The sequence below is a fragment of the Carettochelys insculpta genome, chromosome 2 (genome assembly GCF_033958435.1).
Source record: "Carettochelys insculpta isolate YL-2023 chromosome 2, ASM3395843v1, whole genome shotgun sequence".
Taxonomy (NCBI): domain Eukaryota; kingdom Metazoa; phylum Chordata; order Testudines; family Carettochelyidae; genus Carettochelys; species Carettochelys insculpta.
The window spans coordinates 274,144,961-274,169,306 of record NC_134138.1 but is presented as its reverse complement, the minus strand read 5'-3'; the positions used below and the strand labels follow the sequence as shown (position 1 = coordinate 274,169,306).

The 24,346-nt window shown below is 43.2% G+C and overlaps 1 protein-coding gene across 9 annotated transcripts in view; it reads right to left on the bottom strand.

The window, feature by feature from the left end:
• MAP4 (microtubule associated protein 4) overlaps window positions 1–24,346 on the bottom strand; it is a 285,144-nt gene that overhangs the window by 199,006 nt on the left and 61,792 nt on the right. For all 9 annotated transcript variants that reach the window (XM_074985220.1, XM_074985217.1, XM_074985216.1 and 6 more), the window contains one exon: window positions 21,642–21,693. The gene's annotated coding sequence lies outside the window, so the exon portion shown is untranslated. The remainder of the gene's footprint in view (window positions 1–21,641; window positions 21,694–24,346) is intronic.

Genomic DNA, 24,346 nt, shown 5'->3' with positions numbered 1-24,346 from the left:
GTTTCCATGCTCTTGCCATAAGGTTGGAGCTATGCTGACATGAGGCACATAAGAGTCTCCCAAACAATGAAAGCATTCTGAATGGCCATCTGAGGACGGCATTGCCTCCTGGCAAGAGTCACATTTCTTAAACCCTGACACTGGCATTTTAAGTGACAAACATTAACTTAAACTTGAACACTTAAAGTCTTCAAAAAAAAGTTTAGTGTACGTGTATAATCTATATTATATAGTATTACTTTATTTTTTTTAAACTTTAGAACTATTGTCCGACAAGCTAGACAAGAACAACTTTTTAGGACTATGTACAACAACTAATAAAGACCAAAAGTTTTTCTTTCAGATATGCAGGTGAAGAGCACAGGAGAAGTCAGTCTGCAGCCAAGGGCAATTGAGAGGAACTGGCTCAGACCAGATCACGTATGTGCAGTCTGACTAACCACCACTTTGAAAATCTCTGTTCTGTGGTGCCAGGGCAAGCCCGACACCTGATGTGGAGCACACATGGGGACCACTCAAAGAAAAACATGTTAATGCTTCAGGGCTCAGCCAAGTGCTAGCTCATCATTTAGTAGCAAGAGATTCTTTAAGTAATATTCCACTCTGGCTCCAAAACCTCAACAAAGCTTCACAATCATACTGCTCTGTATAGTGCAACATTGTTTAAAGCTTATACTTAAAGCTTATATGTATATACTGCTTCTTTTCTGGTGGAAAATTTTTCCCGGAACCAAACCTCCCGATTTACATTAATTCTGATGGGGAAATTGGATTTGTGTAACGACTCACTTGAAGTAACATTATAGTTATGTTCCTGAAAATTGCTAAGAGAGGAGTTACTGTGCTCTAGTCCTACTACCCCTGACAGCACCTTGAAAAACATGAGGCCCTTTCATTTGAACATGTTTTTGGAATCTAACATCATAAACCCCACCCCACCCCTTTTTTTAAGCACATTAGTGGTGATAATACTCAATTACTAGATGAGATACTGCACAAAGCACACTGAGGGCATGTCTACACAGGCACAAATCTTCAAAACAGCCATGCTAATGGCCATTTCGAAGATTACTAATGAGGAGCTGAACTAAATATTCAGCACCTCATTAGCATTAGGACACTTCCAGCCACGGCGCTTCGAAAGCGCTGCTTTCGAAAGCTTGTGGCTCGTCACGGCTACATGGGGATCCTTTTTGAAAGGACCCTGCACCTTTCGAAATCCCCTTATCCCACTCACTGAGCAGAATAAGGGGATTTCGAAAGGTGCAGGGTCCTTTCAAAAAGGACCTCCATGTAGCCACGCTGAGCCGCGTGCTTTTGAAGCACTGCGGCCGGAAGTGTCCTAATGCTAATGAGACGCTGAATATTCAATTCAGCGCCTCATTAGTAATCGCCATGTAGACACAACCTGAGAGCGGTTTTTTTTTTTGCTTTATGCACAAACATACAAGGCATATCTCACTGCTAACTTCAAATGGGAATTTAAAGGCACTCAGCTGGACCCAGATCTAAATCAGAAGTCATGTCACACAGAATCACACCTACCATGACCACAGCTGAGGATCTGAGTCACCACCAGCCAATATAGAAACTTCTTTGTCACTTAGATTGTATAACTACCAACCAGTGGGGCTGACAGCCACCGCAGGCCCTGGGACAAGGTAGGAGATGGGTCTGGCACGATCCACCCGTAAGGGGCAGGGCCAAAAGGCAACCAGCCCTTAGTGCCACCAGGACTGTGGCACTTGCGCCCCCCCTCTCCTCTCATCCTCCTCCTCCACCCCCCCCGCCTCAGCTGCGCAGAGTGGTGCAGCAGTGCTGCCGTGGCACTTCAAAGAGGTCCAGAGCTCCAGCCACCGCTGCTGTCAAAGTAGCAGCACTTGGAGCTCCTGGTCCAAGGGCAACTGTCCCTTTTGCCACTCCCCTCCCCTGTCAGCAGGCCTGATACCTATCTAGAGAAGATGCGTGACAGTCTTTCTTTCACATCCAGACTCCTTCAGGAAAAAATCTCTTTCCAAACACATGTTCTTTACCCATACTGCCACAACCAAACCAAAGGTCTACTCACAAAGTATTGTGCAATGAGCGTTTGTGCAGTATTCCTCTTAAATCCTTAGATTAGAAAAACTAAACAAGTATTCAAATTGCCAAAAAAAAGTTTTAGTTTCTACTTTGGTAAATCAAGATCGTTTAAATCTATTCTATTTACCTAGGAAGAGAGAAACATCTTCAACGTGGTTCTTTGGCATCAGCTACTAGTACAATTCTACAAGTTTTAGAAAGTCAGCACTGAGACAACTTGATTTAAACCCTTGTACTCCAAGTGGAGCATAGGCAGGTCATCTATCTACAAGTCTCCTCCACTTCACTCTGTCTTGGGACAAAATTTCTAGCTAACTCCAGGAGTACCCCAGTTGCTATCCTTCAGTATCAGTAGATCTCTTCCACACTGTCCAAGGTCTTCCCCTTATGTTTTCATTGCAGGTTCCATTTGAGAGCTTGATGGGCTATGCTGGATGATGGGTTTCTGGAGACCGTGGCCGAATTATCCCCAGTTTCTTCTCTTGATTTGAACGTCAAGTGGTTCTTGTCCTGCTCAGCTACTGTTATAAGAGCGAATCTAAAGCCATCATGATTTGGATGAAAGAGTCACCTACTTCCAGGTGTGCATTGTCATGTGGAGAATACTTTACATTCTTAAAATATACAAGGGTGCAGCATATGAAGGTCCTTCAATGCAGAAAACTGGAGAACCTACAAAAGCCTTTGGAAATGCAGATGTGCTTAGTGCAACTCCAGAACATCCTCACTGCACAAAACTATATAAAGTAATATGCAACTCCCTACTGTACTTTGTGTGTGCTTTATACTACTCATCAGCACCGCTGATTCCACATCTAGAGAGAGCTGTATGTCAAGTGGCCCATCTGATCTGAGGAATGAGCATCCACAAGCAGACAGTACTAATCCAAACAAACAATGGAGGAGCCAGGTATCCAGCAGACTTTTTTTTTTTTTTTTTAAAGGAACTAAATACGATAGAACCCCACATTCAACACTAGAACTGTGTAGTAATCTCACTATCTTAATGCAAACCTCAGTTCATTTCTACCTCTAATTAGTGCCATATATCAGATTTTATATCTATGCTAGGGTCTCATTTTGTAAATGTGTTTTCATTTAATCAAGCTGTAATTAATCTTGTCAAGAGACTTCCAAAACAAACAGAATACAGATGGAACTACTATTGTTTCCTCATAGCATTAGCCTCTTTCATGAGGAAACCACCACTCCAAGGCTAATAGGTCTACATAGGAAAAGCCAATAGAGGAAAAATGAGATCTAGTTGAACAAAGCTCAATATTTTTAAATAAATAAATCATACCCTATGGGAATTTTATATCAATGCACCCTAACAGCCAGCGTGTATATTGGCACTTTTTGCTTTTTAAGAGCTTTCCAGATGTTAAATACCCCTAAACACATTGGGATAACATACAAAAATACCAACCTTCAGAATGAATTTCCTTCCTTTGGGCAACTGTGTCACTTTCACCATTTACCATGATGCAGCTAAAACTCCCACATTACGAAGATGTACAGTCTTCAAGATGATAAAGAGCTACATTAAGTAAACTTGAGTTGAGGTACAATGGACTCTGCCAAAGCAGCTTCATCAGGAGTACAGAAATAAACCCTTGCAGGGATTAGGGAATGTAAAGGTGGGGATTAGAGGTTTTGGCTGGCACTCAAAAGGCACACAGCAAATGAGTTCATACATGACATCTAAGAAAAGCCCCTTACCGAGTAAGTATCTAGCAGCACAAATGCCTAAGATCTTTGAAATGTGGTGCCAGGGGGCGGGGGGGGTGAGGAAGGGAGGAAGTGGGAAACGACTGGTCTGTAATCTCTGAAGTCCTAAGTGTCAACTCCTTTCTTTTCCTCAAGGAAAAGGTGAAAGGCTCACCTTCTCCAAAGCTCCTTTGTGTTTTAGCAGTTTAATGCCTGGTTCTTCTATTCTAGCTCTGCAAGGCAGATCAGCGAAGAAGTCAGCACTAAAGACTGACTTCCAAATTCTCATTTCACAAGAAGTTTTCTGGATATTACACACAGCAAAACAGCAGTATCAAACAGAGAATGTATATAATTAACTATCCATTTATGGGGAAAGTATCTGGTTTTAACCTGGGAACGGGCCAGGAGACAGCGGGAAAGAAGTCCATGAAAAGCGGGCTTGTTTCTGAAGCTTCTAAGTAACAACAAAGTTCTCTTTCTGTGCTATGTGTCAACTGCTAAGTCACACAGACCAAAAAAGCAAGGCAAGCAGCTGTTCCTGTCAGCTGCTTTCCTTTAATAGTACATGTATCAAAAAGGAAAGCAGCTTCCATTGAACTAAAAGCCAAGCCAGAGAATAATGTATTAGTCAAAAAGCCATGCATATTAAAAAGGAGCCAGATCTTATATATTACCAGACTTCCAGTTACAAGCTTCCAATTTCACCAATCAACCTACACACCCATGTTTATTTTTATATCTTAACCTGTAGAAGATGATACCAGGTGCATAGTTACTCTGGTAAGGGGAAAGTTTGGTTACCAAACAGTCTTTCTTGGAATATTTTTGCTCAGCAGACATCAGTGTTCTCTCCTCACTTTATGACAAGTCCTTCAATATTTGGTGTTTCTCCTAAAGCCCCAGCAACTTCAATCAAGATTACCTGCCAGGAGAAGGGGGGGAGGGGGGAAGACAGGGCCAGACGAATACCTACCAACAGAGACCAAAATCTTTACGTTTTATGAGTGCTTGGTAGAGATCTTGACCACCCACCAGGAGAAGTAAAAAAGAGTGACAGGGCAAGACGAATACCCAGAAACCAGCTATTTCAAGATAGGCCAAAGAAGGTCAGTAACAGAACACTGCTTGTCATTACCCATAGCCCCCAGCTGAAATCCCTGCAGCGCATCATCAAAAACCTACAATGATACTACATTGCAGAAGGCCCTAGGTGAGAGGCCTGTTCTCTCCTATATGTAACGTCCTAACCTAATGAAAATACTCACTAGCAACCACAGGCCATACCACAGTAATAATAATCCTGGAACTTTTCCTTGCAACAAACCCCAATGCCAACTTTGTCCATATATTTATTCTGGAAATACCATCATTGGATGCCACGCTCCAGAAGACCCTAGGTGACATGCCTGTTCTCTCCTACAGACAACCACCCAACCTCATGAGGATCCTCACGAACAGCCACAGTCTATACCCCAGGAATACCAGTCCTGGAACCTTTCCTTGCAACAAAGCCCGCTGCCAGCTTTGTTCACATATCTTCTCCTCTGGAAATACCATCACTGGACCTAACCAGGTTATTCACAGAATCACGGATACTTTCTCATGCTCCTCTACTAAGATCATATATGCTATCAGATGCTTTGTATATGAGACAGACTTCTAACTCCCTTAGACAAAGGGTTAATGTGCACAAAACAGACATCAAAACACACTGAATCTACAAATCAGTTAGTCAGCATTTTAATGGAATGGGCCATTCTGTTAATGACTTAAGAGTAAAAAGCAGTCAAGTAGCACTTTAAAGACTAGCAAAATAGTTTATCAGGTGAGCTTTTGTGGGACAGACCCACTTCTTCCCACAAAAGCTCACCTAATAAACTATTTTGCTAGTCTTTAAAGTGCTACTTGACTGCTTTTTGTTTTGACATCACTGGACCTAACCATGGTAATTACAGGATCGAGGCTCATTCTCCTGTACCTCAGCCAATGTTATATATGCCATCATGTGCTAGCTGTGTTGTAAACTGTACCCCTCAGATGTTGCCATTTGGATGTCACATCAGCACCCCCAGGGCCGCTGCGCAGATTTTCTGGGAGGGTCTCTCTGAACTTTTCAGCTTTCTCCGAGTTTGCCATCTTTCTGGCGTCAATGCAGAGCCTTCCAGCAGGCTTAGAGCAGTACAGCTTCTTGGGTCTCGGCTTGAGCTTGGAGCAAACTAGCGAGTGATCTGTATCACAGCACTATGATAGCTGCGTCTTGTCGGTGTTTGGAAGAAGAGCTAGAAACACGAACGACTGGTTTGAAGCTAACTCCGATGAGATGATTCCAGTCACTGAAAAGAAGCGCGCTGCACTCCTGGAGTATAAACGCTCACCAAGCCAGAGTACCCAGCAAGCACTTAGAGCGGCCAGAAGAACAGTACAGCAGACAGCCAGGTGCTGTGCCAACAACCACTGGCTCCAGCTATGCAGCAGCATCCAGACCTGTGCCGACTTTGGTAATCTCAGAGGAATGTACGTGGGTATGAAGAAGGCATTAGGACCCACCCAGAACAAGATGGCACCTCTGAAATCCAAATCTGGTGAAGTCATCGCTGACAAAGCCAAACAGATGGAGCGCTGGGTTGAGCACTACTCCGAGCTGTACTCACGCGAGAACGTTGTGGTTGATGCAGCCCTCGCTGCCGTCAAGCTCCTACCAGTCATGGACGAACTGGATCAGGAACAGACTGTGGATGAACTGAAGAGAGCCATCGACAGCATTGCAGCAGGAAAGGCCCCTGGCCAGGATGGTACCACCAGAGGTAATCAAGTGTGCCACGGACACACTCCTGGAACCCCTACATGAGCTACTGTGCCTGTGCTGGAATGAGGGTGAGGTTCCACAGGATATGCGCAATGCTAACTTTGTAACCTTGTATAAGAACAAAGGAGACAGAAGCAACTGCAACAACTACCATGGAATCTCCCTTCTAAGTGTCCCTGGTAAACTGTTCGCTTGTGTCATCCTCAGCAGACTCCAGAAGATTGCTGAGAGGGTGTACCCTGAATCGCAGTGCGGATTCTGCACAGAGAGGTCTACCGTTGATATGGTCTTCTCTCTAAGGCACCTGCAGGAGAAGTGCAGGGAGCAGAGGAAGCCACTCTACATAGCCTTCATCGACCTGACCACGGCCTTTGACTTGGTCAGCAGGGATGGTCTGTTCAAACTGCTCCACAAGATAGGCTGTCTTCCACGGTTACTCAAGATGATCCAGTCATTCCACGAAGACATGAGAGGAACCATCCAATATGACGGTGCATTATCGGATGCTTTCAGAATTAGGAGCGGCGTCAAACAAGGATGCGTGCTTGCTCCGACATTGTTTGGGAACTTCTTCGCACTCCCCCGAAGCATGCTTTTGGATCTTCAACAGAGGGCATCTTGCTGCACACAAGATCTGATGGGAAACTGTTTAATCTTGCAAGGCTGAAAGCTAAGTCTAAGGTGTGGGAAGCCCTCATCAGAGACATGCTGTTCGCAGACGATGCTGCTGTAGTGTCTCACACAGAAGATCAGCTTCAAAAACTGCTGGATCAGTTCTCCAAAGTGTGCAAGGACTTTGGGCTTACCATCGGCCTAAAGACGACAAACGTACTCCGTCAGGATGCTGCTGAATCCCCAGCAATCAGCATTGACAACTATATGTTAGAGGTCGTCCATGAGTTCGTTTACCTTGGGTCCACCATCACTGACACCCTGTCCTTGGACACTGAGCTAAATAGGAGGATCGGAAAAGCGGCCACAACTCTGTCCAGACTCAGCAAGAGTGTGTGGAATAACAAGCTGTACACTCACACCAAAATGCAAGTCTACAGAGCCTGCATCCTCAGCACCCTCCTTTACGGCAGCGAGACTTGGACCCTGTATGCCCACCAGGAAAAAAGGCTGAACGTCTTCCACTTGCGCTGCCTCAGGCACATCCTTGGAATATCATGGAAGGACAGAGTGACCAACACCGCTGTCCTCGAGCAAGCTGGAATCCCAACCATGCACACCCTCCTCAGGCAGCGTCGGTTCCACTGGCTTGGCCACGTCCACAGGATGAATGATGGAAGGATTCCAAAAGACATCCTGTATGGTGAGCTAGCCTCTGGCAAAAGACCTCCCGGATGCCCCCAGGTGCGTTACAAAGATGTCTGCAAGAGAGACCTCAGAGAGGCAGACATCGAGCTGGACAACTCTGAAGAACTAGCAGATGACCGTGGCAGATGGAGGCAGGGGTTACACAAGGGCCTTCAGAAGGGTGAGATGAGGATCACACAGCTAGCAGAGGAGAAGCGAGCGCACAGAAAGCACAACAAGGACTTGCCAGACACCCACCACATCTGCAAGAGATGCAGCAAGGACTGTCACTCTCGTGTGGGTCTTCATAGTCACAGTAGACACTGTAAATGAAGTCCTCAATTGAAACTATAAAGTGCGCGATCCATAGTCTGTGCAGATTCAAGGATGCCTCCTACTATATGTGCTAGCCAAAGAATGAATTGGCACAGAGCAGACATTAGGAATTTGAATACGCATAAACCTGTCAGTGAGCATTTCAATGGTGTGGGCCATTCTCTTAAAGACCTGAGAATATGCATCCTACAACAAAGAGACTAACAGCAGATTACAAAAGGAGTTATAGGAACTGGGGTTCATGCTCAAATTCAATACGTTAACACTTGACCTCAATAGAGATAGTAAATACCTCACCATTACAAGGACTGTTTCCCTTCCTTTGATATTTGTAATGATCTCAGGTATAGATCTTACGCCTATTAGTATCTCGTACCCCTCACTCTGCCTTCAGTTCTATGTATCTCAATTGTCAGTTTTTATTTCAATTTTTTTGGACCTCTGTGTTATATAATTGTCAGTCTGTACCAGACATGCTGTATCTCCAGATCTGAAGTGGGTCTGGCTCACGAAAGCTCATCACCTAATAAATTATTTTGTTAGTCTTTAAAGTGTTACATTATTGCTGGTTTGCTTCCTGGCAAGGAGTAAGGGAAGTCAACAGGGGCAAACCTCCCACAGAGGAGACCACATGGGAAAACACAAATTATACAATTGACTCCAGCTACACAATTAGCACAGCTGGAGTTGCATACTTCAATTTGACTTTCCTCGTTAGTGTAGACCTGCGCTGAGTTCTTCCTACCTGCAGAACTTACAAGGTCACAGCTATAGAAGGCTCACACAAACTTAAAAGTTTGGTGTGTAGTGCCATCAACTCGGTTGCAAGAACGTGCCATCACATCAGTACTGTTCCTTTGCTTTTGAAAGTGGATACAGATGAGACTCAAATACAAAAATGGCTCAAGTTAACATAAGATGAGATATTAGCTGGTAGAGGGAAGCAGAGCCACTAGTAGGGACAGTAAAGGTTTTATTGGTGTCTGGGTGAAGAATTTCACAGGTGGGACATAGTTTTGCAATACTCTAACTAAACCTGGATCCACAAACTGTAGCAGCAACTACACTCATCCCTTGCTATACGAGCACAATTGCTTCCCAACTTTCTGCATGTAGTGTCCCTTTTATGAGTGTTCGCATAAATTCCCATTAAAATGCACATAAGTCTCCGATTGGTTCCTAGGGCTCCTAACTCGGTGAAGGAGTGGCAGCATGTGGCGCTGCTTTTGAAAGATGAGTGAACCTTGAGTTTGAGGGGGGAAGCTTAAAGGCTGGAGGCAATTTGGGGCCATGAGAGGGAGGGAGGGTTAAAATCTACTGGCGGGTTGGGTCCATGGGGTGGGCGGGGAGGTTCAGGTTGCTGTAGGTTGGGTCTGTGGGTCAGGTGGCAGAGGGTGTGGGGGGTTAGGCTGCTGTGGATTAGGGCTGTGCAGACCAGCAGGGGTAAGGCTGCAGCAGGTGGGGGCTGGCGGGGGAGGTCAGGTTGGGGCCACAGGGCTGGTGATGGGGAAGCTGCGGCAGGTTGGGGCTGCAGGGCTGGTGGTAGGGGAGGGAGGGGAGGTCAGGCTGTGGCAGTTTGGGGCTGCAGGGCTGGCAGACGGTCAGGCTGCTGTGGGTTGGGGACATGGAGTCAGCAGGAGGTGTCAGTCCGCAGTGGGTTGGGGTGTAAGGCTCATATTAGCGGGGAGAGTTCACTTGTCTAGTGAACAAAGGTAAATATATGTATCTCTCGTTTAAGCAAGTACTCATAAGTAAAGTACTCATTTAATGAGGGGTGAGTATACACTCAAGTCCTTTCTTGACCAATGCAGCCTTGACTGTAGCCTACATCAAGGTTCTTGGTCTTGTGAGTCACAGGTATGAGAGATTCACAATCACACTGTGACACTCAAATTGCTAAACGGGGGGAGAGTCCAGATGCAACCTGGTGTGGGAAAGGTTGGGAACCACTTGTCTACCTGTATCATCTTAAGGGTCATCTATTGCAATACACACAAGGCTATTCCTAAAGACAACTTTAAAACATAAGAATATGCAGAGTGCTGTGAGCATTCTGCTTGACAAAGTGGTTTTGAACAACCACTTTATACAAAGGTTTGGCAAATGTAGTAACTTAATCTGTTTCCAAGTGCTTACTCAATATTCTGGTTCCAGTGTAAGGAGCCCTATGTGGTTTCTGGCCTGGCTACCATAGAGACTAAATTCTCTTCTTATGGCTATCTCCACACTACCACAAAGATCGACACACTCAGGGTCAATCTTCTCGGGTTCAATTTCATGTATCTAATATGGACGCACAAAATCCACCTCTCAGGGGTTGCAGTCAACCCCTGTACTCTTCGCAAGACACGAGGAATAAGAGAGGTCAATGTGTGAAACCCTCCAGTCATCTTTCCCCTGTACAGACAGGCAAGTTAGCCAAGCCCAGATACATCAAGTTTAGCTATGCAATTGGCATAGCTAGAATTTATATCTATGTTCGACTGTCCTAGGCTTTGTCTACACCAGACAAAGTAATTTTAACACAAACTGTGAGCTCTTTCCCTCGCCTGCCTTCCCCACTCCCCCAGCCTCCAGGACACAGGGAATATCCAGAAGATTCACAACTGTAAAACTTGTTCCTTCTTTCTAGAGCTTGGATCAGAACTAATTTTCTGATCTTGCAAAAGCATGCAAGTAAGATTTCTACAGCAGCTTCTCTGATTTTGGGTTATCAATGTGTTATCACAGCTTATGTGGATGGTATACAGAGGCAAGCTGTTTGCACCATATATCGCAAATAGATTAATGTGTTTATGTCTTTCAATCAGACACCAGGTGACTGACTAAATAAAAATTAGCTATACTACAAACACATACTGATGTCCATTGCCGCTCACCTTGTTTGACAGGGAAAGTGATTTACAATTAGACAAACATCTTAATTTAAAAATGCAAAAAAGCCAGTTGGGAACAATATAAAAGTGTAAATAGCATGTTTACAACTACCAGCTTGCAACATTTCAAGAGCTGTTATGCATCTATGGAGGCAGTGAGTAGAACTCAAGTCTCTCTCCATCACAAGTGCTCAAGAAAAACAAAACAAAAAACCTCTTACCAAAAATTCGGGGGGGGAGGAACATTTTCTTCACAACGAAGAGGAACCACTCTTCCACAACATTACTGCTTCAACGCAGTGCGAAGTAGGAGCAATAGTACAGCCTCAGAGTCAGAGGTGAAATAGAAATAGAGGTCTATTGGAACACCTTAATGCCATCCAGTGTTGTTACAGGAGGTATGACCTAGAACTACTATAATACATAAGCAAACACTCTTCTCACATCAGTTTGGAAAGAAAAAACTAAAGCGAAAGCTTACCCCATGCGCTCCCCTTCCCAATATCAACATAAAATTTGCTCCGCTTTGCTGTCTTAATTTCTCCCACAGCCAGGGGCTTAACCACAAGTTAAGACTCACCTGAGTATCCACTGCTATGTTTTCCAGAGTCTGTGTAACATCCAGACCCACCTAAGATCATGCTAACAGACATCTGTTTCATTACTCACTGAAACAGCCAACACTTAAGACTAAGGTAGTGTCTCCTTTCATAACCCTGCTTATCTATTCCTTGTGTTACAAAACAGGCATCCTGAACGCACTTTCACCTTCAGAAAGCACGAAACTGAACACTAAGTAAATTGAAAGAAAGCATGCCAGCTGTAATGTAGTCAAGGTCTTCTGTTCTAGTCTGGACTTCTCATTTACCCTCCTTGACCAGTAAGTCAATATATCTAAATATAATAAACTGTTGCATCTACTCCCCTTTATTGTGCTGGTTTAGTTCCTTCTGTAACAGGAGAATACGCTTGTAATGGTCACATGACATCTACGCCTAAAGAGGATCCTGGGGATTTTTGCTTGAGCTAAATCCAGCCATGTGGCTGGCCATACGCAGTTATGAAAAGGGAGCAGCAGTGTTAGGTGCACAAGCACTAGTCAGTCAGTTATGAGAGAGAAAGTGATGGGTGTTGCAAGTACTTAAGAGAGTACCTCCAGAGAACACTGCTGCTTCCTCAAAATGCTAATACCACACTACGCTCACAGCAAACTCAAACTATCTAAGCAGCCATTGACCTAGCTAGTCAGTCATAATATGGGGCTAGGTGAAAAGGATATAAAAGGTGAGGGGCAGGGAGAAAAAACACTGAATACTTTAAAGTAACACTCTTCCAAAATAGTTCCAAATCAGGCATCTGGAATCTGAAGAGAACTCTAGCAGCATAGCCCTACTTTGAGTTTTGAACAGTTTTGCCTTACTGTCGGGAGTAGGGTTCTGCAACCTGTGGCTCTTTAAGGACTCATTTATGGCATAGGGAGGCACAAAGAAAAAATGGTGAACGTCTAAAAGCCCAACAATTAAATGAGTTGTTCAACAGCAAACGATGTGATCTCAAAACACTGGCTAACTCGCCCTTTAATATGTGCAGTGCATTGTGGGAAATTATACTATATCTGTGTTTTGATTGTGTTGCTAATAAAGTTTTGATTTTGAAAAGGAAAAGGAAGCTTGCAGCATTCCTGCTGTGACTGAAAGTAAACATAAGTAAAATTGGCACAATTAAAATAGGTTCAGGAGTGAAAAATCAGGAAAATAGTAACACAAAACACAAAAGTGTGAGGAAATAGAATATGTTGAAAGTATGTGAATGTCCCGCAGTAAATATGGTATCAAATTATAAATTATTGTGTGAGCCCTTAAAATAGGGGTTACAAAAAGTATGGTTTGAATTTATTTATTAAGGAACGCCTCTCATTCACATGCATTGCGGCTCTTGAATTATTGAGTTTTCTAACTGCACTGGAGGGAGGAGCTCTTCTTGTTTCCCAGTCTAAAGAAATCAGCTTATCCCAGTCTAGTATAGGGAACAAAGCTTAAGTGCTTAAATTGAGCCTAAATTACTTTTGGCTGCTTTAGAGGGGTGAAAAAAAATAGTTGTAAATTCCTGCCTATTTGGAATAAGCTTAATGTTAGACACTCGTGCTCTCAGTTACCATCCAATGGGAATAATATTAAATATACACAGCTACTTACTTAATTCTTTAAAAAAAACTGTCTCTAAACTCATGTCTCAGGGCAAAATAGTAACACCAGATGACATGGCTGAGAATGAATAATTAACACAAAAAAAGTTTGCACATGACTCCACATCAACAGGATGCAAGCAGGTTTCAAAGGAATGCAAGTGGGGACTGATATTTGGCAAAGGCCTGGGAATCATTGCTAGAAAGTGGTGTTTGTCACTGACTTTGGTCAGGTGGGAGCACAGGAATAGCCTGAAAGTCAAGAGATGGCACAATTTTAGTTCAGACAAGCCATCCTTGAGACTACTAGCTCCCTTGTGGTTATAACTTTTTAATTTAGCTAGTTTGATTATTTCCTTCCAAAACCTGGTAATGCTAGTGACCAGTTTCCACCTTCCTACATGCAGGCAGGAAGCTAGCAGAGAGAAGGAAGGGAGTAACTGCTGCACTTCAACCACCATTGTATTTACATTTCCGTTCTCTCAACAACAAATAACTTTAATTGGTACCAAATATGAGGCCTTGCTTGCAAAACAAAGGTTGAGGTTATTGTAGAGAAAGGGGACACGAACGTAGGCTTGGACCCCTTTGCAGTCTTATCAGGTGGGCATTTTGAGAGTATGATTCACTTCCTTGTAGAAGTGAAAAATGCAATAGCTAGGGAGTTACTGAATCTCAACAGGCAGCAATGGGATTGTGTGCTTATAGACACACGCAGTTTCCCGCTGGAAAGAAAAAGGATAAAGAAATGGAAACATTAAGTCATTTTTCTTACAATAAAAGGACTTCCACCCATACTTTAGAAAGAAAGATGAACCATTCCAGATAGCGTGGCACAGTGTTCTGCACAGGCACATACTGTATCACATACCTTTTTGTCCTGAAATTCAAGCAAGCAATCTTACTCCGTTAACTTTTTAATCATTCCCAAAAAAACAAAAATTCCCTCCAAAGTTTTGACAAAGATTTTAGAAATCCAGGTAACTTTTCACTGTTAATGTCAGCTGATTACTTTTTGCGTCTCCCTCCAGGTAAGGCAATGAAAATAAACTAGATAATTTCTAATCAAAAATTGTTTCTTATTACTTTAAGAATGTCTGCCATACCAGAGTATCACTGGACTACAAGTGCCACTGACAAACAAATATTTCCACACGCCTTAGAGAAGGGACCAGCAACCCTTCTGAGGTGGAAGGCAGAAATTTGACCTTTAAATACCCACCTGAGTGCCAGTGACACTTCTTAAAGTCACAAACAGTCCTATTTACAACAGCTTCATGAATAAAGATGCAGAGCATTACTGTTTAGTGCAGGGACCAGCAAGCCCTGACATGTGCCAAGAGTGGCATGCAAGGCGATTTTCACTGGCACTTGAAGTGGGAGCTCAGCCCAGCCACTCCTACCCCATGCATGTATCCCTCTGCTAATCCTAAATCCACTGCTCTCTCTTCAATGCTCTCCCCATAAAAATAACCTACAGATGCCAAAATAATTTTTCCAGCGATTATTTTCAAGCAGCTTTTCCAATCCAACACACCTTGAAAGACCTGTTTACAAAATCAAGAATCCAATGCACAACAGTGCCACCCTTCAGGCAACCCCCTGTAGAAATGATTTACTCAGCAGATTATACCTCTTGCTCCAACGCCTGGTGCAGCAGCATGCTAGGTGTAACAAACAGGAAGAGGGTGATCCATGGAGGTGAGAGACTGAGGGAGAGACATACCACCCCCTCTAGCGAGTCTGTGCATGGACACACACGCCCGTGCCGCCATGGCCTCCAACTTCTCATGGCTGCTCTCAGGTTGGCAAGACAGCGCCTTACAGCCCCCACCCACCCTGAGATGAGCTGTCTGTTGTTGCAGACACCCCCCCCCCCCGACACCTGGGTTCAGACCCATCCCTCCAACCATCCCCCAAACCTGGTCTGCCCCCTACCCTCTGCCCCACCAAGGGACTCCACACTGTGCCCACCAGGAGACTCGCCCCAGAACCCAAGCGGGCAGCCCTATCACTGTGGAACCCTTGCCTCCAGCCAGGTCCCCCACCCAGATCCCCAGGACACTCTGGGCTGGGCAGGAGCAGCCTGGGCTGCAGAGCAACTCACTCTCTCACATCCACTACACTTGTCGGTGCTTGGTCTCAGGTCTGCCTCTCAGCTACTCCTGGACAGGGAAAGGAGGGGGACTGAAGCTCCCTTCAGCGCACACACCACACCTGCCCCTCTTCCCATGGGCTCTACCGCCTCCAGCCCACCCCATGGAGAGGGAGTGCATGGGAGAGAGAGTAGCATACATTTAAGATCAGCAGAGGGATACATGCACAGCGTAAAGAGGGGTGGGGCTGAGCTCCTGCCTCACATGCCACTCTTGGCATGCACACCAGGGTTTGCTAACCCTGGCCTTGGAGGAAACATGAAACATAGAGCTACCATATTTGAACTTCCAAAAAAGAGGATGCCCCTGGGAGGAAATGTATCTGTATCAGTAACTGCCAGCTCAAATTGTATTAATGTGTTCACAGCAGATTGATAATGATATAACTCATTAATACAATGTGAGTTGGTAGATACCAATGCCGCTGAGAAGGAGCGTGTCCTCTTTCTTGAAAGTTCAGATACAGTAACCCTAATGGAATATGGTTGAAAACAAGCATGCTTCATGTTTGTAAAGCCATTAAAGGAGCAAGTAAGGAAAATGTGTTGGGTTTGAAGCAAAACCAAAAAGAAGTCCTGTGGCACCTTATAGACTTATTTTTTGGAGCATAAGCTTTCATGGGCAAAGACCCATTTCATCAGATGCATATAGACATGCATCTGATGAAGTGGGTCTTTCCCCACCAAAGCTTACGCTCCAAAAAAATCTGTCCATCTATAAGGTGCCATAGGACTTCATTGTTTCTGCGGACTAAACTAACATGGTATTTCTGTGATACTTGGCTCAGAAGTGGTCATCCTCTCAAGTTTTATTGGTTTTCTAAAGGAAGAATCCAAGACATTATTTACAGCCCTGTTTCTACAGAGAACGAGTTAATGTGAAATGTTACATAAAGACAAAACTGATTAGACTCAAATACTAAAGTTGCACAATAAGGCACTTCCTCCCCAGCACCCTCTAACACTACCCACTGCTTCCAGTCCAGCTGCTATTCCCAAGGAAGTTACCTTTATACATCCGGCTATTGGTCCTATGCTATGCTATTTACCTAGTATACTGCGGTACTACATGTGGGTTAGACCTACATCAGGATAAAGTGCTTCAGGAAATTTCTTTTAGCTGCAAAAACAAGGGAAACACCTGCTTAATCTCTATGTCCTGAAAATTTAACAATGTATCAAAAGGTGCGACAGCACCTATTGCAAACAAACACTCTTTGAGCCAGTCTCCCTTGAGTCTATGTTACATTTTTAAGTTGTTCTCTATACAAAGAAAAAAGAGGCAACTGAACACCTAGAGATAACTTTGCCCACACTAAAATAATTGAAGGGCCCTGTAACATCTTTGAGACTAACAGATTCATTAGGGCATAAGCTTTTGTGATGAAACCCCATTCAGGACTTTTGTCTTGATTGTCTATAAGATGACCAAAAAAAACACAACAACAGTAATGTCCCAACTGAGTCCTGACTGACAAGACAAACACACTGACATGAACAAGGTTGCTTCACTGGTACTAATCAGAAGTTCAAATGGGAAAGCTGCAGTCCAGGGAGAAGGGAGGGGTGTGAAGATGCCCACATCCTCTGTTCAGAGTTGCTTATATTCCCAAATCCCTGCTTTACAAACACATGGCCCCTCCTCCCCATGACATTCAGGCCAGAAACACTGAGTGAGAAACATGAACTGAATTCAGAAGTCCTCACCACTTTCTAGCCCCTCCCAAGCATGACAAGCCAAAGTAATTAATCAAAGAGCTTTTAAAGAAGAAAAGCAGATTAAGGTGGCTTCTCTGCACACTATGGCTCTCCGCCAAGTAAATCAACTAGCTGTGTTCACAAGCAGATTGATTTGAATCAAAGATTTAAAATCAGATTTTAATCATCTTTAAAAATCAGTAAGCAATACATCATGTTTTAAAAATATTTTAATTTTGTTTTGTATTTGTACTTAGTTCTTTTTCTAAAACTGATTCTCACTGGTAACCATTAAAACAAGTTGATCTACAACTAAACACAGGCTTCACAAACTAAGTCTGGTATTTCTTTTTGCTGACCTGGAAGACATACAGTAACTATACAGGTTTATTTAAGCCAATGTTTCCCAAATGAGGTTCCACAAAGTGAAAATAAAAGGTTCAACAAGAAAATTCCATTACAATAGCTGACTCCTGTGCAGTTACACATCAAATCACACATCTCATAAAACTGGAAGGGACCTTAAAAAGTTATTGAGTCTAGTCTCCTGCCCTCTTGGCAGGACTAAGCACCATCCCTTTTTGAAATCTGTTCGCTCCACATCCTTAAATGCCTGCCTCAAGGACTGAGCTCACAACGCTGGGTTTAGCAGGCCAATGCTCAAACCACTGAGCTATCCCTTCCCCTTTTGGGCTGATTACCATTGAAGAAGGGAACAAATGTAAACAAGCCCTTTGAGAAATAATATAGAATTGTGTATTATGCAACACTTACAATGCATATCTTATGAGGGAAAGCAGCACAAAAAGAGTGCCCGCAGAACTAGGCAGGGTGTACACAAAGTCTCAAAGCACCAGTTTGCCATGCAAATTTAAAATTCTCTTAGGGCCACAGCTGAAACAGAACTAATTTGTTTAACTACTGACAGGAGGGATCCAACTGTTAAGTGAACTGAATTTAGTTCCATTATTTCAGTGGCAGCGGGACAGGGAGCTGCAGAGAGCCCCTCACTCACCCTCCTACCCAAGTAGCCACACTCCTCCAGTGGGCATGGCTCAGATCACACACACCCTGCCCCTCAGAACACCTCCATGCCAGCCTACCTTTGGCTGGAGACAGGCGGCCACCCAGTGTAGGCTCCCCAGCCAGTGCCAAGGATGGGTTAGTCCCAGGGGCCAGTTCGGGGTGGAAGGGGGTTAATCCTGGGGATGGAAGATCAGGTTTTGGGATGTGAGGGGGGCTCTTTTGATCCCCTTTTGTGTAAGGCCGCATTCTGTTAGACATTTTGTTGGAAAATCTCCTCCAACAGAAATGTCTGTCAACAGATGTTTCTAGTTTAACAGGAGCCTCTATGTACAGAACATACTACAGTAATCCCTTAAACCCCCCTCCAGCCTGTGCCTGGCTCTGCTCCACCCCCCCTACCCCCCCTGCAGCCCTAACCCACCCCAGGCTTAACCCTCCTACACTCCCCCCAACAGCCTCAATCCACCAGCAGGCTTAACCCCCTCCCCAACCCCACCCCAGGATTTACCTTTCAAAAAGAGCTCCAGGTGCTCCTGCTACTTCCCCAGCTGCAGAACCCACGTTCCGCAGGGGGGAAAAAGCCGCCCAGAGATATACACGAAATCAGAGTTATGTGAGGGTGTGTGGGAAAACAACCCTCGCATAACTCGAGGACTACTGTATTACTGTTGAAAGCTGGCTCAGCAGGTCAGCAAACTCTAGTTCTAGGGGCTTAGCCAATTATATCAACCATTTCAATGGTTTGGCTTTCTTTAGCAATACACATTTGCTGCCAAGTTTTTGTTTTGTTTTTAAATTTAAAAACCTGATTCTCTTCTGTTAATCCACCTTGGCTGTGCTACTCAACCTTAGATAAAAGCAAGTTTCAGTGATATCTCAAATCATGACTGGATGTTGGAAATCTTCACTTGTTTTGACTGAGTTAATCAGGTAAATCTTTCCACCCCCTACAGTAGCACCTAGCTATGAGCCTCTCAGCTGTTAAGTGTGACATGCCATTCCATACACTGTATGAAAATATGCTGATGTGACTAATTGAGATGTACTTTATGCAAGATGGCTCATGTAAGATATTTTGGGAACAGTTATGATTTACTGACTATGATTACCCTATTGGCATGAAGGCATAATTTCTGTATCTGAAGTTAGGAATAAGAACTGTAGATTTATATTACTATGTAGTCATTCTGGGTGTAGCCCCTTCCAGTACAAAAATGAAGAGCCTAACAGTGCTGATGACCCATCAGAAAGAGACAACTGGCTGTAAAAGAGCTTAGTCGTCCTGAGAATATGAGTAAGCATGTGAAGAATGGCTACAAGGGCCTGACAGACATGTGACCATGTCACCTGTTACTAGAACTCATTTTGAGTGTTGTGCTTGTCCATGAGAAGATGGTGGAAAGGTTGTCAAACTAGAAGATAAATAATCCCCCCCTTATGCTATCCTATTTAAGGGGAGGGAGGGAGGTAATTGGAAGGAAACAGTAAGAGACGCATCAGACACCAACAGGCGCTGAGCCCACAGTTATTGATGATGAGGAGGAGGAGGAGTGAGGTAATCCAGGTCATCAATTCCCCCTGGCTACCCCATCCAGATGGCTGCTGGAAAAAAAACCAAAACCGAACTAGAGGAAGGAATTGGGCTCAAAATGCCCATGAATATTAGTAGAACTATGTCTAGGATGCAAACAGACTAGCTTAGAATGCTTTCCTTACTTTTTTTTTTTTTTTTTTTATTAAAGAAACCACTTTGTTCTGTTTGCTACCTCTTTAACCATCTAAAATACACCTTTTCATGTTAATAAACCTATTTCTGGTTTATAATACTATCCAGCTCATGTAATTTATAACTGAGTGGGAGAGGCTTCCTTCACATATGAAGTTTGCCTCCTTCCTCAAGAACTTTGACTTGGTACTCCAGGAGGCTGAGGACAGGGCACCTGGGCGCTAGAGTAAATCACTTAAACTGAGTTTTTCCAGAGTTGTTCTCCATGTCTGTATTCCAGCAGCTGTGCATGGCCCTACCTGCGATCTGTGCAAGAAGAGACTGGGGATTGATTCAAGATGACAGGATTTAAGGGGGGCCCAGATGGCAAAAAAGGCTAAATGGTATCTCAGCACATCAGCTGGCATTCCAGGGGTCTCATCCCATCACAGAGAAATGCAAAATAAAGCTTGTTCCACATTTACAGAAGTGGAGACCACTTAAGATCAGTTAAGGAAAGTAAATTTCCAGGAGGTGGATAGTTTTAAATTAATTAGACACACCAGTTGCAATGGTTTGCCATCAAAAATCCAACACCTACCATTTAGTATCTCATAAAATGATTTCCTGTTCTAATTTTATGATCTGAGACACTACCCAACGACTATTGAGGTAACAGTAGATATGGACTTAGACAGCAACTTCTTACAGTAATTTTCTATGTATCATGGGTTTGCTTAGGGTTTCTGCATGACTGTGAAGACAAAACAACATATTGCATTAGCCAAATACCTCAAAATCTGGGAAACAGGGGAAGTTAAAAAAAGGGGGTAATGTTTTATAAAATGAAAGTACTTAGCAATTCAGTTAACCATTGTCACATGCATACTCTACATTAAAGCTTATGTTCTCCTCCGTGCAAACAGGGGTCAATGGTAAAGAGACTTCAGTTTATTCTTAATTATTTGCTAGGACATGCAAGGGCAAAGAGACTCATGGAATAAATACGCTCACGCCTATAGTCATCCCTGGGTTGCGTGTACCAGTACCACAAGCAGTTTGGCTACAAAGCCCCTTCTTTTATTCAAGAACAGCAAGTGAGGTACGTGACCCTGGAATAGGGACAAGATTCAGTCTTGTCAGTTATTTCATCCCAACATATTACACCTCTTATCCAGCAAAAGAATGAATCATGAACAACTGAGTCACAAAATCTCTGCATCAGCGGAACAAATGGAAGTCAAGACAAGACTGAACAGCCTGGGGCAAAGCAACGAAACTAGTAGAAGAAACAGGAAAGGAGACTAGGTCCAACCTACCCAAAATTGCTTCCTTTGGGCCACACTTGTATTCCATTACATAAAACTGAACAGATGCAGGTCTTAGAAGCAATAAAGAATCTTCAAGTCTGAGAACTTGAGCAAAAACAAGATGATCTTGTGTGGAAGAGGGAAGGATTTCACATTGTTAAAATGCTTTCAGTGCATATTTATGCACAGAGACTCCCATGGGACAGTCCCACACACAATGCCTAGCCTCAGGACTTACAGATTCCGCCAGACTACATTCACCATTTCAGCCCTAGTCAGAAGCAGCTGAACCAGCCTGCCAAGCTTTGATGCTAAATTCCTGCAGAAACCCAAGCAAACACCATATTATGGCTACATTTTTCTAGCTGAAATTTCAGTACATATACATCGTTGATTCTGCTTCAAAACACTGCGGATATCAGATATGTAATGTAAGAGAGAATTCCATACCTTAAAACCAGATGCTCGCTTTATGAGTCCTTAATCTCCACAAATTGCTTACCTGTAAAACAGATAAATACACAATTAAAAAAGAAGCCAGGATTATAAACAAGTACTTGCATGTCACAGAGACTGATCTTTTATCAGGTAAGGCAAGCCCAAATTTTAGTCCATGGCCTTGTACACACTAATTCACTGGATAGTTTACTAAAATTGAATTTGCCATTTTCTGATTTCAGTGGCCTGGGATTCCCTTGCTTGGTTTATCCCTCAGTAACAAATACAACACCACAAACCAGACATTGGGTTACTAACCCCGCCCTGAACCCTAGCAGTCTAGGAAGCAAATTGTACAATAGCTTCTAATACAAAGCTAGATACCACTGCTCATATCAATTATAAAAAAGAAGAATCATGGTTACCTAGTCTGACCTCCTGTACAAAACACACCCACAGGATTTTACTGAATTAATTCCTGTTTGAACTAGAGTATCTTTGTTAGAAAAACATGGAATCGTGATTGAAAACTGTCTAGTGACTAAGTCTCCCACAATCATTGCTAATTTATTCCAGTGACTAACTACCCTGTTCACAATTTGCACCTCATTTCAAGTCTGAATTTGTCTAGCTTCAACTTCTAGCCACTAAATCTTGGTATAAACTGACTGCTAGGCTAGAGTCCTTTATTAGCAAAAGCCTGCTCCACACATAAGTACTCACCGATTGGCCAAATCGGTCTGTAACTTCTTTGTTAAGATAAGCAGACTGAGCTTCTGAAGTATCACTATAAAGCAGATTTTCCAATTATTTAATCATTATCTTTGTTTCCATCTGAACCCTTGTCAACTTAACAACCTTCTTGAACTGTGCATACGAGAACTAGGCAGAATATTCCAATAGCTTTTTCACCTGCGCCAACAGAGTCCACACAACCTTCTTACACCTGCTAAATATTCCCATACTTATACATCCAATAATCACATAAGCCCTTCTATCTGCAACATCAACTGAACATAAGATGGTGCGATTTTGTACCATGACACCACAGTATTTTACAGTCACTGCTTTGCAAGACAGAGTCCCCCTCAGATACTACACATGACCTGCTTTCCTAATTCACAGATGTACTACTTCACATTTGGCTGCAGTGAAACATTGCTTGCGTCCAAATGACCCGAAACAGTCACTGGTACAGAGCTGTCTTCATTAACCTCTTCCCCTTATTTCTGTGTCATCTACAAACTTAGTCATTAAGGATTATACTTTCCATCAGGTCACTAATGAAAATTATTAACAGTACAGAGCAAAGACTTAATCTCTGCAGAACCTTCTAGAAGCCCAGCAGCTCAATGACAATTCCCCATTTATATTTACATTGAGACTTCTCAGCCATTTTTAAATGCATTTAACTTGTGTCATGTTGATTTTGTATCATTCTACTGAAGTGTTTCCCAAAGCGTGGTACATGTACCACCAGAAGTATACAAAACGATTTCAAGGGATATGTGGCAGAAAATAAATCATGAAAAAAAAAAATCAGGAGATATGCACTGGAATGGTACTGGGAGAGGGGCATGACAATAAGGCCAAAGTCCCGAACGTGGAATGCAAATGTTCTAGTTTGTCAGTCAAAATGTTACAGAGCCAACTCAAATGGCTTACAGAAGTCTAAATATATTCCATCAACACTATTATCTTTGTCAAGCAAGCCAGATTTCAGATGACACTGAAATTACATGTTTGTTTGACAAGATCTATTTTCCATAAACTATATCTATTGGAATTATACTATTTTAATTTTAGGCGAAGACCCATATCAGCTGTTTGATTATTTTGCTATTTAATGTGCACAGAATGTAAATGAAATTTCAACTGAACAAATTAAAGACAAAATAGCTCCAAGAGGCATCACTACAGGTAAACTGATACTGGAATCTTGTACCTTTTGTGTCATATTCCATGACATTAGAACACAACATCAGAGTCAAACAAAAAATGTTGCTAACGTGGCACTTGTGGTGCCTATGACCTATGCCAACCATACACCTTATGACTACAGGCAGTATACTGCTCCACAGCAATTAAGGATCAGAATATAATCTAGCAAAAAAAAAAAAAATCAAATTAGTGCGATGGCACAAGAGCAGCAGGACTGGTACAACTATAAGAAAACAAAGTAGGAGAGTGGTGGTGTACTTTGGGAAGGAGAAGCAGCATCAGGAAAAGTATCGCCCTCATGGCATATGCACGCTGCTAGCCAGTACATGCAGAATATTCATTCTTCAGAGTGAAGGAGTCTTGTAAGACAGGCATCTGGAACTCAAGGAAAGAAGAGAGGACTACTACAGCAATGAAATAGCTGACAGGAATCCACATGCATAATACACTCTACACAAAAGTTAGCTGATAAACTGTTAACTGAACTGACCTTGTCAACTCTGACCTTCCTCTTGTCTGGGACTCCCTCCTTTTCATAAGCACATATATTTAAACCATACTCTGGAACCCCCCATTTATGCATCTGATGAAGCAGGTCTTAGCCCAGGAAAGCTTATATTCCAAAATATGCTTATGCTCCACAAGACTTCTTGTTTTTGAAGATACAGACTGACTCAGCTACCCCTTTGATACTGATGTAAGTCAGTGTTATCACAACAGGTTGTATAATCAGGTGTGTGTGACACTTTAGGTACAGAATTGCATTCTAGGCATAA